Source organism: Meleagris gallopavo, chromosome 1, assembly GCF_000146605.3.
Source record: "Meleagris gallopavo isolate NT-WF06-2002-E0010 breed Aviagen turkey brand Nicholas breeding stock chromosome 1, Turkey_5.1, whole genome shotgun sequence".
Classification (NCBI taxonomy): Eukaryota; Metazoa; Chordata; class Aves; order Galliformes; family Phasianidae; genus Meleagris; species Meleagris gallopavo.
In genome coordinates, this window is record NC_015011.2 from 87163594 (window position 1) to 87182106 (window position 18513).

Genomic DNA, 18513 nt, shown 5'->3' on the forward strand with positions numbered 1-18513 from the left:
AAGAGAGAGAGAAAGAGGAAATTAATTTTGAGGGTTGCTGAATGTAGTGGGAGCTGCTTCTGTGCTTGGGTGGGAGTTGCACCCATTGAATTTAAGAAGACAGATAAGAACCACTTGGCTGGCAGCGGGCACGAGGCTGGGAGAGATGGGGATCCAGCTGGACGCAGCTGGTGCTCAATCCCTGCCGCTTCCTGCCACCTAGTGGTTAGTCTTCTGCCAGTCTTCTGCCCAGCAGTTTGTGGCATTAGAAAAGATGGTCAGAAGAGAGGCAGGATGCTGTGTGCTCTGGGGGGAAAATGGGCGAAGCAAGCACTCTGCCCTCTCCTAGCCAAGCGACCCAGCGCTCCTGCCATTTTTAGTGAGACTTTACCCTCGTGTAACTATCCGGGGATAACTATTAGTCTAGGATGGTGAACTTGGGTGTTGTTCCATATTATGGGAGAAAATCTGGCTCACAAATGCAGGTGAGTAGGTTGGCCTAACACTTCAGTCTCCTGTTTACCCATTCACTGGAGCTGAATAAGTTGTTCTTTGTCTACACTTGCGGTACGCTGAATGGGTTTCAAGTATTATTTTTTTGTTTTTCTGGGAAGACTTTCATCTGCATTCAGCCACTGACACTCAGTGCTGCCTATTCACTATATACAGAAAGCAATCCAGCCCAGTTTCAGTCTCCAGGGTGTTGCTTTTGCAAGCCATTTCAGATTATCAGGATTTTTAATGCTGTAAGAAGGGTTCCCAGAGGAAATAAAGTGCTTAGACACACTCATCCAAAATTTCCACCCATGCAGAAAATGAAAGACAATAGTGTTTTTTACAAGCCAGGTACTTTCCACCTTGCCCTTTATGGTAATGAAATAAAGCAAAAACAGGAGGTTGATGTGTCTTGTTAATTTGTATTGTCTTCTGCTCCCCCTGCCATCCACTCCCAGCAAAATCAGCACATCTAGCAGCAGAGGTGTGGAAAGGCAGGTGGTTTCCCCTGCTCACTTCAAGGCAGCATCTGGCACCTCCCTGGGGACAGGACATCTGTCTGTGAAGAGTCAGCATGCAGGTGTTCAAGGCACAGGTGTTTACTACACCTGCCAGGAAGTGGAGAGGACGTGGCCTGTTATGGCCAGAACAAAGACCTCTTGCCCATAGCAGCTCAGGGCTGTCACAACTCCTGCCAAAATAAATGAATATTCTTTGAAAATTGGTTTTTCTCTGCGTAAAGGATTTTCACAACCCATATCTCCACTGATGTTATGGCTTTAAAATTGATCTTATATACTATAGTCAAAGCTTGCTAGCATAATACCTGTTTTCTGGAGCAAGCATGCTGTTTCCAAATCTTTGAATTCAGTCTTTTATCTAGCGTGGATAAAATAAATAAGGAATTATTTGAGAGACGTTTGCAGATCCAAAGAAATAGGATCTTACAAGATAGCAGCTTTGGGTTTTCAGGTACTGTGCCTGAAGAACATAGTCAAACAATCTGAGAGCGCAGAGAACAGGATCAAGATTGTTGGTGGGGCTGAATGGGATGAAAGATACGGAGTCATTTAGTCCAGAGTGAGATGTAATATCTTCAAATGCGCATCTGTAGAGAGGATAGCAGTAAATATTCTCTACACCAGCTTGAAACACAGTAAGAAGTAATGGCTTTAAGTTATTTGCTAAATGATAGGAAAAATCTCTATTTGTTGACATAATAAGATGCTGAGTACATGAGCTTGAGTGACAAAGGAATGTCCATCACCAAAGGTCTTGAAAAGTAAATTAGAGAAAGCATTGCTTGCAGTGTCTTTAGTATTGGGTCATGTCTTCTTTCCTACACTTTTTTCTCTTTTCTTTTACTCTATAAAATAAGTGATTTCCTTAATTTTACAGATGGAGTTGTAAAGATGGAGTGTTAAAAAGCAGCCAGCCCTGAGGATCCTCATGTGCTTCTGAAGTTGACTCCAGCTGAAGTGCTGACCGGAGGGCCCCTTGCCACTGAGATGTGAGATCCTAAGCATAGGCCTCAGTGACTTTCTCAAGAATAGATATATCATATTTAGTGTAAGAGCCAGGAATGCGTGCACATGGCTTTCAGGAAGGCAGTTTTGTTTCATTATTGGAACTGATAGCCAGAAATTGTCTAATTTCCAAGCAGTTAATGCTCATATTTCCTATATATGAAATGAGTGTGTTTTTGTACATGTCAGGCTATGTGTTACAAAAGTTACTTCAAGAATGAGCTACGTTTCTTCTCTTTTTTACTAGGGAAAAAGTTCCCAGGGCTTTCTGTGCTGGTGAAAGATGCAGCTGTGCTAATTCTGATACTGAGTATTCTCTTACAAACAGATGCTGCAAAACTCATCAGAAGAGCAGAAAAGGAAGACTTGCACCTCTGTCTGACACAGTTCAAATCTCTCCCTGTGCATTTATCAGCTTGCATATTTCTGTGAAACTCTGCACTTCAGCAAGGGCTTTATCACTAGGCAACTATTGCAAAGAAATATGAGTTCCACAGGATTTCAGGGAAGAATATTTCCTCTATTTTGTTCACTTCTATTCTGAGTTTGCTTCCTGGCACCCTCTTCCTTAATGTGAGGTCAGCCAGAGTACTTTCGCAGTTTTTCTTGACTGTTTTGTCGTTTGTTTCTGTTTCACAGGCTTACAGCTCTGAAGTCTTTTCAAGAGAGAAGAGAAACCAAACTGGAAGATGAGAGCATTGCCCAGGCACCGAATGCTGTTTCTGTTCAACCTTTGTTTCATCAAGAAAAGTGGGTGTCTAAAATCAAAGCACACTTTACTTCCCGTCACATACTTACAGTGTGAGACCGGTGTTTTAGTAGAGTCTGCTGCCAGACTACAGAGAAAAGGAAGCTTGGTGGATCATTGGGTTTTTCAGCCTCTGAGCATGATAACCAACCATTTTAGGCAACTGTGATGTCGCCAGCTGGGGTGCTGATAGTGCTACTGTAACCACACTCTTCATTAGCTGAGTGTTCCTCTTGCTCTCCTACTATGACAGAGGCTTCATGAATTTCTTGAGAAAATAGAGGATCTACTGAAGTTACCATTTCTTCCAGAAAACCACAGCTGTCGATGACTAAGGCATGAACAAAGAAAGCTAAAAGCTATTTTTTTTTTTAATCTCATGTTATTAAGTGTAAATGAAATGATATTTCCATAAGGTTTTAGGCTTTCTGCAGAATTTGTGAAAATGCGGAAAAATGGTGTTAAGATCCGCAATATGAACTTTAGGTGGGAGATTTGTTGTTAATAAACAGCTTTAAAAAGGAAAAGAGTGATTTAACAGGTATCACCTCTGCTTCACCATCTTTCCTGTAATCCAGAAATGCCAAAAAGTAGGTGAGTTGAGTTTCTCAGTGCACACTGAAAGTCAGCAATGCCTTTTTAAATTATTTATATATATATATATTATTTTTTTTTTAAACCAAGACTGAAATTGTTCTAGTATAGGTTAGAGGAAAGAAAACAAATGTGATCTGTTAAGCCTCTGAGACCTAGAAATCTGAGCAGTGGTTTTATGATTATCCTAAGCTCTGTTTGAGGAACAGCTAACTGTAAGACATACTTACTCACAGGCAGGTGTCAGATGAAGTAGCTCCACAGATTCTGGCCATGCTGAAGTGAATGGTGCTGAGACCTGATGGAACATGTCACAGTTCCATCTTTCCGTCATTAGATACATGTCAGTGCATCTGGCTGCTTGTAGAAATATTATGCATGCAGTAGATGTGCTTTCCTATGGATTCTATCCCAACTGGGAGGGGCAGGTAGTCCACAGAAGATATTATAAGTAACAATTTCAGATAGAAAGAAGTAAAGGATGCTCTCATCTGCAAAGAAAATTTGGTTTACCTGTGAGTAAAAGCCACTTGGATGTAAACCTAGCTGCCACATTGCTAACTTAAGGCAGAAATGTTATTTACTCTAGAAGTGGCACAAAATAATCACTCCCAGGTGAGGCTGATGATATTTCATGCCCAAATTTGTGTTCCAAGTTTCAGGTGACCAAGTGAATCACCTCTCAATATGAAGACTAAAATCAATCACACAAAACATGTATAATTAACTACACAAGTTTGTTATAATATGAAGTCCTCTGTTTCACAGACCAAGATTCATAATAGTTAGAAGTTGTCTCTTAACAGTGTTTCCAGTATTGATTTTTTTTTTCCCCATTTATTTAATTCTACCACAGTAACTATAGAATCATAGAATCAGAGAATATCTCGAGCTGGAAGGAACCCAGAAGGATCACCGAGTCCAACTCCTGACTCCATGTGTGACCACCCAAAAATTCAAACCCAATGTCTGAGAACGGTGTCCAGAATGGTGGCAGCTCAGAGCCATTCCCACTGGGCAGCCTGTTCCAGAGCCCCACCACCCTCTGGTGAAGAGCCTGTCCCTAACTCCCACCTGACCCTCCCCTGATGCAGCTCCATGCCATTATAGCATGGAGATTCCTGGAGATGTGTGTACTTATGGGAAGAGGGAAAGGGGAATAAGAATTTGAAATTACGGTTCCGGCTAGGTAGTGAATTGCTGTTGTTAGGAATGTAAAAAAGGCATGGGAAGATCACCTATGTGAAACTGAAAGGATATGTGTGATGTTGATGACATGCCGCTACCAACTGACCCTTGCAGTTGGAAATATTCAGCCTGAGGGTTTGGTTCAGCTGGTTCCTAAGCATTTTTTCTTTAGGTTCGTTTTTTTTTCTTTTTCATTGACAATAGTAGTTGTTGATTAAAACTCACCCAAAACCAAGGGTCCTTCACCTTGCAAATCACTATCTGTACTGAGGGGCGTGAGGCTGGTTCCATATCAAGCTCTGTAGCCAGCTCTTCTGTCCTCTAGGCTGTGGTGGTCCTCCTTGGGAACCATATTCTGTGCATCCTCTCCTGCCTCTCCTGCTTTCCAAGACCTCCTCCTGACTCATCCCTGGCACCATCTGGGCATTTCTTCCTGTCTCTGGTTCCTGTTATTTTTGGGATGGCATTTTTGATCTGAAATGGACTACATAAACAGAGCTGTGGAGATCACAGAATGGGAAACCCACTGCAAGGAGCAGGGTGGGGAGCAGGCTGGGCGTGGAAATGAATACTTGCCTCTCCCTTCAAGCTTCTTGTGCACATGGGCTGGTGGTGAGGGCTGGTGCCAAGGCTCGGCTCTAGGTCTGTGTTCCCTGTTCCTTACAAGGATGTGCGGTAGAGGGAGACCCAGGAAACATTAGCACTTGTCTGGAAGATGGGAAGGTCCTAGCTGACAGCAATGTCGCGGTGTGGAGCTTGGTACTGTGTCTCAAAACATCCCACGTTGCCATCAGTCTGTGCACCCCCTCTTCTTCCAGAGGATGCTGCCTTAGCGATGCCTGCAGTGCAGTCTCAGCGTGCCCTAAGGGTTGTGACTCAGGAGAACCAAGGAACAAACACACTGTACCCCATATTTCTTTGGGTTTGGGGCGTACTCCTACCATTTATAGAATCATAGAATCATAGAATGACCTGGGTTGAAAAGGACCACAATGATCATCTAGTTTCAACCTCCCTGCCACGGACAGGGTTGCCAACCACTAGACCAGCCTGCCCTGAGCCACATTCAGCCTACACACTCTTTTAGAGGGGAAACAGCAGAAAACCAGGTGATTCAAGGTGATGCCTTTTTCACAGAAGTGTGAACTTCAGTTTTCACATAACTATAGCTATACTATATAGCTGTAACTCTTATTTCTGCACTCACCTCACTGCCTGCTCACCTTATGATGCAAAATGGGCCTTGGGATATTTGTGGTGATGTAGGTGAAAATATTGCAAAAACAGATAATTAGAGAGGCGGGGCTTGGCAAGCTGTTGTTTGACCTGGTAATATGGCAAAGTGTGTGGTTTCCCAAGAGCAGTCCCATCTCATAGATGGGACCAGGAGCTGACAAGTGAATGAGCCTCACATGATTACCTTTATTTTTGCTTCATAAGCAAGCAAGATTCAGGGGTGGAGGGTATAAACAAAGAAAGTGAAACTAGGAGAGTTGATGTGTTTACAGCCTAAGAGCCCACTCCTTCCATCGAGGCTTGTAAGAGGCTTATGTGCTGTGCAGGTTACTTTGGGAGGTGGGAACTGGATACCACAACTGCATCTGCCTCCCATACAAAAAGAATGCTGCTGGATCATGATGCAGCATAGTAATGTGCATTAACAGACCTTCAGCTCCACAGACTTTACTCTTTTCCTTCCCTTTGGGTATGTGAGTCTAACTGACAGCAGCCCAGCTTTGTATTCCTTGGGCTTCTTGTATGACTGTACCCGTGCAATGCATTCAGTACAAAAATAGCAAAAGAGAATCAAGAAGTAGCAAATCACCTGGTAAAAGCTGGAGGTCATCAGACCATGTCTTACAGAGGGTGCACAGGTGTTGTATGTCCCCACAAAGCAGCTATTTGTTTCTGCAGTCATCCACTGGGCCTTAACACAACTGCTGTTAGGTGTGACGTCTCATGTGTAACATCATTGAGAGGGGCACTGGGTGATTGGGATGAACATGCAAGTCCTTTTTTGAAATTACTGAATCATAGAATCGTTAAGGTTGGAAAAGACTACTGAGATCATCTTGTCTAACTGTCAACCCATCACACGGTGCCCACTAGCCGTGGCACACAGACCTTCTATCCATAGAGCAGTTTAACTGCACTGGGAGAAGTATCAATTCTTCTATTTCTTTCAAAAGACTATGAAAACTGTTGCTGCACTTGACCTGATTGGATTATTTGTACCTAAAGTGGCAGATGTTGCACCTTAAACGGCAGTTTCAGTCAGCACCTTTTGTTTCCCTCCTTCAAAAGACACAGACTTTCAGTGGTTTTGATTAAAAAAATAAAAAAAAAAAAAAAAAAAAAAAAAACTGTAAGCTTCAGTGCTTTGCTTTTCTATACTGGCACATCTGATGGCGAGGTGGCAAGGTGCTTCCTGTTGATCTACAAAAATCTCATCTTCCAAACCAAACCTCGATCTCTGGGGACCTCTTCTTAAGCCATGGTTTGGCCTTGATCTGAGAGTGGAACACAGCATGTTCAGATTTCTCTAGCATTGCAGCTGGTGGCTGTGCAGTACTTCTCACAGCTGTGCTCAGCCTCCTTTAGCTCTCAGTCACATGAGCATAATTCTGGGGCAGAGTGGAGTGCATGATGGGTGGAAGACAAGTGTGCCACAAGCATAACAAATGAGCTTCACTATCAACATAGCAGGGTTAATGTGTATCTGATAAAAACTTTGGTGTTAACTGGAACTATGCCAGGGTAAGAGATGAAGAAGCTTGACTTCCTTCGATTAACTGCAAAGCATCTGGTGCATTATATGTACACTGACAACTGACCCTCTCTTCCTTTTCAACTGTGGTCTGAACTTTTAACCATGTTGAAGATTATCTGTTTGCTTCTGCGAACCTCTCGATGCAGACATTGCTAAATGTAATTTAGCTGCAGGAGCAGATGCATGATATCCAAACTATAATGAAATGAGTGCTGCAAAAGAACCGCATGAGCATTCTCCTCAAAATTCACATGACACTTTGGTCCTTGCCTCCTTTTTATCTTCTTTCCCACAAACCTGAGCTTGAAGCATAATCGTGTTCTTGTGCCAGTGATGGGAGGAAAGCTTGGCCTGGCACAGTTGTGCACAGCTATTCATGAACAGAATGTTTTTATTTTGACTATGGGCAGTCACTGCTCAGCATTTGTTATTTCCATAGACTCATCGTGGACAAAAGCAGTATGCATTAACTTAGCTAACCAGTCATCACACCAGGAGGAAAAAAAAGAACACTCTATGTATTTTCGCACATTATTTGGGTGACTTCTTAATAAAAGGAAAACAACTTTTTCCATCTTATTGCCTGTTCCCCACAAGAAGCAAACAAGCAAAAGTATTTACACGATTGCAGTTAATAAGAGGACTATGTGTTCATGGTGTTCAAGGAACTCTGCTAGGAGATAAACTGGAATGAGAAGCAAGATCTTGGTAAGGGTGTTCTTAGAACCTCAGAGAAAATTTCTCCCCCGCGTATTTTTAGTATTTACTTTGGAGGAATTAATTTGGCCCTCCCTTCTCCTCCCCATTGCCTCTGTTCAAACCATAACAAAAGGTCAGGCTGGAAGCAGAATCGTGAGCAAAGGAAGAACAGGAAAGCTGGCTGTGTTTCCTTTTATTCCTCCATTTAAGAGACAAATACCCAGTGCAATTACCCATCCATCTGCACAGGCTGTGTTTTGAATTCCGGTCTGTAGCGGGGGACCATCCACAGGTTCCTCTAAACAAAAGGAGAGTTTTCCTGGGAGAGAAAGGAAAGGTATTCTGGAAGGAAGATAAACCTGAGACTGCACACAAAATGGCTGTTTGGTGAAGTCTGCCATATTTATTTATTTACCTTAATGGAGGCATATTCTATAAATTCATTTTCTACAGAAAGTTTCCTTCTCTGATATTTATTTGTAGAAGCAGAATGGTTTAGTGAGGCATATATGAGGCCATCTTGGCTTTCAAGTGAAGCTGGGATGGAAGGATCATTGCAAGGTGAGTTAGATGCTGTCTCCTGAGCATTACAGTGAGGAACACTGTCATGAATCTTGTTGACAGGCAAGAGCTGAGGTGGGCTATACATGGAGCAGTAAAGTGAGGAGCTTTCATCTGTAGCTGGAGTTGTCCCAGTAGCGTGGGATGGAAGAGCTAATGGACTTCTGACCTGCAAAAGACAGAACAGGATACAGCTCTATGCATGTCTGGCTATGCCTGTGCTCCTGCTAGATAAGAAGTGAGTAGGATTCTGTTGGTCTTGCTGTATTCCTTTAAAACTGCTTTTAAAGATGGGTGCATTGGACTCAACTGATCACTGGATTTTCTTTTGATCTTTGAAATAAACTAGAAATCATACTCGTGTCTCCAGTCTTCCTCCACTTCCATTCCCAAACTCAGTCATGTCTTTCCTTGCTGATTTATCCTCTTGAAAGCTCTTCTATGCCACTCATTCAGCTCTTCTTTCTGAGCCTATTAAATCCTCATTTTCACCTCCAAACCCCAAAGTATCTTTCTGATTGCCCTTATTCCCCTATTTCCAGATCTCTAACCTATTATCTTTTTTTTTGTCTTTTCTTTAAATTATTCTCCAAATAAATCTCTCTTTTCTCAAATCTGCAAGTTCCTCTATAAATACGTCTCTCTCTAAAGAAATCCTCTTTTGGCATCCATTTTTTTTCCAACCACTTAGAACATACTGCTTTCAATTTTCTTTCCCCCACCTTGTCTTTCGGGAGCACTGCAGTCCATTTGGTGCCTTTCGATCCCTACCACAGCTTTTCTTGTGAGTGACTGCTGCCAGCTCCTGTCACATTTCTTTGGTACCTATTGCAAGAATTGTCTGAATTCATGCTAGCCACATAGCAAAACCCTTCTTCTCAATCATTTTCCTGACCCTGAGGGTGACTTTTTATCTTGTGCAGTCAGAACCAGGTCAACAGAGGTGCTTTAGGTGCCTAAACTCCTACTGGAATGGTTTTACAAATTAATGCACTTTAAAAGGAGTTTAGATCCTTAAAGTACCTTTGTGGCAAAAGCACTGAGTTCTTTCCCTTCAGTTCAGACAAGGTGATATCTCATGCCAGAGAAGCCATTTTTTCCAGGCACCACAACTAAATCTGTCTCCAATCCCACTCCACGTTTTACACTATCCAAAAATTTATTTTCAGTATGTGATTAAATTGGACATTATCAGGTTTCAGTGGCAGAATTTAAGCATACCCGGCTCTCTTGTCTCTGTGGTGTTGATGGAGTTCTCTTATGCTTTCCTAGGAAGAAAAAAAAAAAAAAAAGATGTTTCAATCAATCAGCATTGAGAAGATGCCTTTCTGCTCACAGAGGAGTATAGATTACCAAAGCAGCCCTTGCCTTATTGAGTGCTCCTCAAAGAATAAATATCTATCTCCACACTATATTTGGGAATTGTTTTACTGCCAAAAGATAATCAGCATAAAATGATGTTCTTATAGAATGTGTTTCTGTGTTCCTCAGAGCTTCTCTGAATAGGAGCAGATAAATTCCTGCTGTACTTGTGACTAGTTGTCTTTCTATGCAGTGAAATGGCAAGAAAAGGTATGGAAAAATCCTTAAGCCATCCCATGAGAAAACAAATAATTGATTGCTTCACTTTATAAGATGTGGGGGACTGCAGAATCCCCTCTTGACTTAGAGCATGGCACCTGTGTAAGAGTTCCTGTAAAACAGGAGAGATTAATATTGTAACTATTTGATAGCTCAGAGGGAAAAGTGGGAATATAAAATGCAACTGAATAGAATTTGACAGCATTTATGTGGCTAACAGCCTAACTCATTTGTAACTTGATTGTTAAAAAAAAGAGAAAAAATTCCAACTATTATAAAATCTGTATATTTTATTTGCTCTTTCACACTTGTCTCTCTGGAAGGAAACAAAACATGGAATAAATCAAACTTTTTGAAGATTCATTATTTTAATCGGCACACTTGACAAGGACAATTAGTTGGGATAATTACTAGCAGATTTTCATTAAGCCTTGAGTGAAACTTTAAGCTATAGAATCAGATACACAGTAAGAAAATATTGTATGTTAAAACTGCTCACCATAGTATCTCCTTAGACTCCAAAACACGCATATGAAGATGAATGGACAACACAGACCCACGGGTACTGAAGCATAAATAATGTGCAACGTCTTGTTTTTCCATGTTCTTTTGACTTAGTAGAGGTATCTAAAACTGCATTAACATGCATTAGAATAGAGTAATATTTGACTGGAGATTTTAGCATTTGTTCTTTCTGATGCAACTGGCTTTTTAATGTAATTAAAATATTCTTTAGCTTGGTACAGCATGTCATGAGATAACCATCTCCAGGGACATATTAGCAAGTATGAAGACACTGGAATGAAAACTGTGTGGAAAAGTGTTGCTGAGGAATGATATATAGCACAAGGCCAACAGAAACAAACAAAGGGTCAGAATTAAAGCATAGCTATAAACTTCCAATGCATTCTAAGATTAAGGTCTTTCTTCCTCTTCTTTTTCTGTAATATTTGCACAGTAGATGAAAACAACTAAAAAGCTTTCTGATTGATTTGTATGTAATGGACAAGTCTAGAAATGAATGTTGTTATGGCTTATGCACATGGCATCGTTAGGAAGATGATCATTTTAGGGGTCTAACTTTAAGACTGAAACTCATAGCATTACTGGTTGTTTCGTTTCTCTTAAAGAGGAAATAAGAAATCAGAACTTACTTTTTGCTGAAGGTGTGGTGATGTTTGCAGACTTTTCTGAAAGAGAAAAATAAGACAAGGAAATGAAACTGCAACCTGTTCTCTGCTCCAACACTGAAGTGTCAACAAACCTCACCTTCAACCTGGTGATGGAGGAGGGAACAAAATACAACAAACAAAAGCTGCAGTGATTTGTGGGAGGGGGAAATGAACGGTTTGTCTTCCACTGCTGACAAAGTAGTTCTATGTTTCAGAACTCCTTGGTACTCATATGAATACATTAATAGAGTACGTTCACTGAGGTCTATTTCACCATTTATTCATAGTATGATATTTGTGAATATACCATTCTGATACCATATCTCTGTTCTTCTTGCTTCAAATGAAGTCTGTATCGTGGAAGCTGGGAAAATACTTTGCCTTACAGCAGATTATAGCCATAAATTCTGTTTTTTTTATTTCTGCTGCGACATATCCTGTGGCAAAAAGTAACAATGGTTACAATACCATTAACTTATCAGGAGAAGAAATGGCAGCAGAACAGTTTTATAACCAGATAATCTGAGTTGGACATTACAGATGTGCAGACTGCTTTCTACCAGCAGAGCAATGTTGATGGAGGGTAGATGTGGTTCACCATAACCTAGACTTCACAACTGGCTAAGTTAGTATGAAAGTATCACTTGTCCTTTACTCCTTGAGGGTATTTAAAGCACAGTGATCTTTTCTGTTCTTGAATTTCTTGGGTACAAAATTATACTTCCTCTGATCTAGCAGGTGGCAACTCACGGGGGGCTGAAACTAGATCATCCAAGCCAAGCTATTCTATGATTCTATGACTCTAGCGCAAGATCATTCTCAACAAGAGGCATGAATTGCTTTGTTTTCTTTAGTGTTGTGTTGCCTCATCAACTATGAATACATGCCTATTGGCATTCTGTCTAGTCAATAGCATATAACAAGGCTGTCCTCTTGTAGACTTTCTTCATTCCAGATGATAATTTTTAATTATTGAATAATTCACTAAAGGCCATTTAGTGCTTTGCTTTTCAACTCCAGATCCTCCTTTTATTTTTCTCTTTTTCCCCATTACCAAGAGACAGAACAGAAGCATGAAGGTAGTAATTACCCACACAGCTGACTTTGGACTGTTACTATGCTACCAGAAAAACACGCTGAGAGAAGCCATCATCCACCATGAATGGGTTTTCCTGTAAATGGAATCCACTTGTTTAATAGGGGTCTTTTTGAGACTCAACGGGAATCACTTTAAACAATAACAGAATCACAAAATCACAGAGTTGTAGGAGTTGGAAAGGACCTCTGGAGATCGTTGAGTCCAATCTCTTCTGCTAAAGCAGTTCCCTACAGCAGGTTGCACAGGAAAGTGTCCAGGTGGGTTTTGAATATCTCCAGAGAAGGAGACTGCACCACCTCTCTGTGCAGCCTGTGTCAGGGCTCCATCACCCTCACAGTAAGGAAGTTCTTCCTCAGGTACATATGGAACTTCCTGTGTTCCATTTTGTGCCCACTGCCCTTGTCCTTTCACAGGGCACTGCTGAAAGAGACTGGCCACATCCACTTGACTCCTGCCCTTCAGATATTTATCAACAGTGATTAGATCTCTGTCAGTCTTCTCCAGGCTGGATAGTCTCTCAGCCTTTCTTCATAAGGGAGATGCTGCAGGCCCCTAATACTCTTTATGGCCTTTCACTGGACTCTCTCAAGAAGATCTCTGTCTTTCTTGGATGAGGAGTCCAGAACTGGATGCAGTAATCCAGATTTAGCCTCACCATGGCAAAGTAGATGGGGAGGACCACTTCCTTTAATCTGTTGTCCATACTTTTTAGTGAACTTTTGGACTTTCAGAGTCCAACGGGTCCCACTATCGTTCTGGTAATGAAAAGCTCTGGAGTGAAAATATTGGACTCTGATTATGCTTTGCTATCACTCAGCAGCACTCATTTTTCCACCTCTGTCTTGAACAACTGTGTGACTGGCCTTTCCTTGCAGTAACAAACTAGACAGTGCATAACCAAGTAGTTACCAATACAAATTTTGCTCTCAGCATTTCTTTGAACTTTAGTTTCAGCTAGACTGTGACTGGCACCAAATCCAAGAAGAGAAGAAAAACATGAGAAAAAATCATGATGTGTGGGGATTGATTATGTATTCATAAAGCCACTAATCACAGTTTCTTTTCTCTCTCATTTTTGCTAGGTTTTCTTTGTCTACTTTCAGGACTTATCTATATATGGACACTAATAGCAGATAAATCAAGACTACAGCTTCCTTCATTTTTAGGAGTTTTGCTAAAATTGACTTTCTTCCTCTGATATGAATATCAGTTAATATCTCAATCAAATCTGGATTTGTAGTTTAGAAAGAAAATACATAAAATTTGCATAGAATATTTTCCTATGTCATCCTTCTCACAGACATTTTCTGTTACTTTTAGATTTATTTCAGATTATTGTTTACTTCACAATCATTAATTATTTACAGAAGTAAAGACTTCTGTTTGGTAGTGATTTGTCATAATTGGAATAATGAAAATAATTGTTATATATATCTTATCTCCATTTCTTCAGTTTTGTAAAGTTCTGCTAAACACAGTGTTCAAGCTCTAATATATCACTTTTACTTTGGGTCTTATCATTGAGGTCCTGACCTTTAACAAAGATTTTTGTTTCCTATGCTGCTTGACTTCTTTGACTAAGTAATAAAAAGTATGTGACACTCAAGAGCTTCCTACTTCCCTACCCTCTCTTATAGTACAGTGCTTATGTAATGAAGAGTGATTGCTTGCAAGTCCAGTGAAAGAAATCCTAAGTATGTCTTTATTTTCCAGTTGATGGGTATAGAAAAAACAACCAAACTGTCTGTCAGTCTCGTGAAGATAAAGAGAACATAACAGTCTGAATGAATTAATCAGCAACAAATGACACTAAACTTGTCTGATTTCCGTCTGTGACCAAGTAACAGACATTGTGAAGAGTCAAGCAGCCCTATCTATCTATCTATCATCTATCTATGGTATATCTTGACTTCTGTGGTATTTTTTGAGGCTGCCTTCGACAATTGTTGCCTAGATATGTTTTGATAACAAGCTATAGTTGCACATACAATAGTTGCAAAACTCTAAATAATTAGACCAGAACAAAGTAAAAATGAAAGGATATGCTATCAGAGGTTATTGAATTGTTCTGAGTCCAATTTTGATTTTTTTTTTTAACTAATGACTCAGTTGTAGAAAAAATCTATTAAATTTACAGACATTAGAAAGTTGGCAGAAATTATATAGGGACAGGTTTTGATTTATGTATGATCTTGATAAATTAGGTGTTTTGTAGAAAGACAGATGATAGTTCAGGAAGACAAGTGCTAAATACTAAACTTCTATGGCAAAGTGAATGGTAATGCAAAGACTGAATAAGAACAACAGCAGTGTACTTAATCCTGTCGACATAGATGAAGATTAGTGGTATAGGTTGTTGGAAGCAAAAATGTCTTATCAGTGTTACTTGTTCCAAAAAAATTATTGTCTTGCACTGGTCAGTGTAACCTAAAGTAACATTCAGCAGCAGACCCTCTCAGATAGAACAGGGTTCTACTGTCTGCACAGAAAGGCTGAGGTTACCTTCTGGCTTATCACTTATGCGTGTTCTTGCATTGATATCACAAGAAATTTCCCTCCTTATGATCTCTTGCGCTGCCACCAGTTAAGCTGTAAGGAGCTAAGTCCGCTGCTGTCAAAGGATTTCCTTGATGACAATGAGACTATAAAAAAATCTTCCACTGCAATTGAACTTACTTCATATTACTTTTGCTGATATAGTACGTTTTCAAGAGTTCAAATGACATATGCTAGTCAGTTTCTCAGCTGGGTTAGCTCGATTAACATTTCCTCTTTTTTTTTTTTTTTTTCCCCCCAAATGCCTATGCCAACATGTGCCAAAACTGTGTTCCTTCATCATATGATGGTGAGCATTCATCATACTACTGTAATTACAACATAATCAGGTTTGTTAAAATTATAATTCCAGAGGAATGTTCCCAGCCACTACTGGGCCTGAATCCAATTTTCTGTCTTTTTTCACAAAGTCACCTGTGTAAAACATTTTTTAGTCTTCATTTCCAGCTGCTGCTGCAGGTGAAAGTGTTTGGCAACCTGCTGCCAATTAACCCTAGCAAATAAAGCCTCATCCCCCTTTCTCCTTAGATGGATAAAACCCAAAGTAGATAGAGGGATGGAAAGAGAGTGGACTGAGAGAAGTGTAGTTGTATTCTTAGGAGAAGAGGCTTAGCTTACTGTAAATTGATATATTTGTCATAGTTAATGTTTGCGAATTCCTTAGAAGAATCCCTTAGAAGCAGCCTGTGAATAGTAGGCAAACACTATTACTTCACTGAGTGATTTATTTATTTTTCCCTCTGTTAGTCAGAGAGGAATCTTTTGAACTTGTTAACCAAGCTACTGGTTACTTTTTGGTGCATATAAGAGTTTGTAGGCTGCCCTACAAAAGGGCTCTTCTTAGAAGTGTAAGAGGTAAGGTAAGGGCTTTCAGTTACAAAGCAGTGATCGGAATATAAAAGTAAATGCAATTGTTTTTTGTTTTTTTGTACTTCTGTGACTTGTTAATGATTGATAGCTGAGCTATTTGGTTTTGTTTGTAATCTTTTATTAGAAACAAACCTAGTACTTCACATATATCATAAGTCATAAATTTGAGGACCTTCTAGAAAAGAATCCTTAAAAAGAAAAGAAGACACTTGTTCAGCCTTTAGAAAACTCTTAGTTGGAATTGTTCTGAAACCCAATAAAGATTAGGATAGCAAAAGTGTTTTTTTTTTATTATAATCCACCATCAACAACTAACTGTGGGAATTCCTAATGAATGTGCCCTAAAATCTTCTGTTAGCTTTTCCTCTCTCACAAGTCATCCCATATGTAGTTAAAACAAACAAACAAAAACCTTCATGTAGATAAAAAGCAGTGGGGAAAAATTGTCTAAAACCCAAATTACTGGGACTCTCTATACAGAATAAGATATTTAATGCAAATTTTAAAATTTCTTTCCTAGATGTAGCTCTAAGGACCACTGAAAATGAATAGGTCTCAGTGAAGATCTCGGATTTAAATAACAATATAAAAACATTTCTTAGACAGTAAGGGATGTCTTTAACAAGCAGTGGGGGAGGAGGGAGAATCAACATTTAATTAGCAAATAATCTTTTGTTTTCTATTTATTGGTTGCTATTAGAAAGAAACACTCAATAAACCTCAGTAAATGAGAGTAAATATGGCTCTGAATACTCTTCCCCTGACAATGTGATTTTTTTCTTTTTTTTTTTTTCTTTTTTCTTTTTTCCTGTCTTGCTATGGGGTATGAGAAGTCAATCTCAGGGGGTTGTAATCTTCTCATTAAAGACTGCATGTGATTTCCAAAATCAATTGACTTGTTCTTTCTGGAATGCTGTTATGATCTGAAACCAACTACAAGGTTTGATATCATGTCTGAAATTCTTAGAGTTTTATATACATGGGAGTTCATGATGAATATTTGGGCAGTTTTTAAGAGGGTAAAAGAATCTGTAATGTGAAAGCTATATAGATCATTTTCAAGTTTACAGAACTTAGAAAGGTTCAGATTGAGTAAAAGCAAATTTTCTTTTAGATTGCTTGACTGTGCTCCTGGATAGGCTGTGGCAAGCCAAGCTCAACTGTGCCTAGAACTAATTTTACAGGTAAGAAAAACTTTCTCTGTAGTGAACAGCCACAATAATGTGCACTCTAAACTTATATAATAATGAAAGATGTGTGACAATACTGTAATTTTATAAAAAACACTTTTTTTTTTAAATTATTATGCTCAAGGGAATGACGTAGTAGTCATGGTATTATTTATTAAGAGAAAAGAACAGGGATAATGGAGACACCTTTCTATTTATCTAATTCAACTCATCAGAGGAAAACAATAGCTAAAAATAGAGCTTTCTAATCTTTCATTTCTAAAGGATGTCATTCACACCTCATCTAAGAATTTGAAAGAATTCCAGTAAATTAAGAGTTACTAATTGAAATCTTGTTTTCTTCTTTCTCCTTTTAAAGAGAACCAAGAGATGACATAGTATGCCATATGTAGAATTTAACAAAACAAAAAACAAAAACAAAAACAAACAAAAAAAAAACCCACAACCACCAACAAAAAAAACCTGTGATGTATTTAAAATGAATTAATTTGTCATTTAGCTAATAGAAAATTAGTTTTGGCCCTTTTTGCTTATTTTTCCCCATGTTCTAAATATAGCCATGTACTTTTTATATTTGCTTTGCAAACAATAAAGAGCTGCTCAATTTTGTGGATGTTTCTTTTTCTTAGTGGTGATAACGTTCATGAAGCTGACTTCTGTGCCAAGGGAGCTGTCACAACTGCATCTTTATTTATTCAAAACAGTTCCTTGATGAAAGTTGTTATGTGACGTAGGAGCAGGGAATGTCTTTGTTTCAATGACTGAAACTTCAAGATGGCAAATTTCAGTATAGCTGAAATGTTAGAATGTGCCAGTTGTCCTGCATGGAGGGCTAACAGCAAAAGCGATATTTTGGGACCAGTGAATTTGTGTGCAGAGACTGGCTTGGCTTCTCAGGGTGGTGGAAGCCTTGCTAGGTTTTGTTTTGTTTTCATCAGTATGAAACACTGCATCAACTTTCTATGTTCCAGACATCAACAACCACTGTCAGTCCAACTGGATGGGAATAGCCAATGTTGTCATGTTTCAAAGGAGCCAGAGTCTGACTGAGCTGAAATTACTGAGGGAGAAGAGAAGGTCCGTATGTGAACTTAACAAAAAACTTGTGTTTACCTCTTCTCTAATTTAGCAAAGATTTGTTTGTCATTAACTTGGTATACAAAATCTGTCAGCGTCAATTTTTGTTAGGAGCTTAGGGAAGTTTAGATTGGCAGCAAGCAAAGCTTAAATAACTTGCCTTCAAATTTTATTAAAAAAAAAAGTTGAACAAGCTTGGAAAACTTATCTAAAATGTAAATACATTAAAAAAAAAAATCAAGGTTCTGTAGAGACAGGTTTTTAAAGACTTCTGCCTGTAATGCTTTTGTAAACATGATTCTGATACTTATAGTAATGTAAGATTGTAGAGGGAAACAGTATTGCACTCAGAGTTCCCCCAGATAATTTTGGTGTAGATCTAAAACCTGGTGAAGTAGAATCTATGTA

General features: G+C 39.3%; 2 long non-coding RNA genes across 2 annotated transcripts; both read left to right on the plus strand.

The window, feature by feature from the left end:
- Nucleotides 1-6: 6 nt before the first annotated feature.
- On the plus strand, nt 7-3275 carry LOC109369694. Its single transcript, XR_002119111.1, has 2 exons — nt 7-1984; nt 2640-3275. It is a non-coding gene; the product is annotated as an uncharacterized LOC109369694 (long non-coding RNA).
- A 12461-nt stretch (nt 3276-15736) lies between these two features.
- LOC116217341 lies at nt 15737-18082 on the plus strand. The gene is made up of 3 exons (XR_004161769.1): nt 15737-15823; nt 16953-17022; nt 18000-18082. It is a non-coding gene; the product is annotated as an uncharacterized LOC116217341 (long non-coding RNA).
- Nucleotides 18083-18513: the final 431 nt, after the last annotated feature.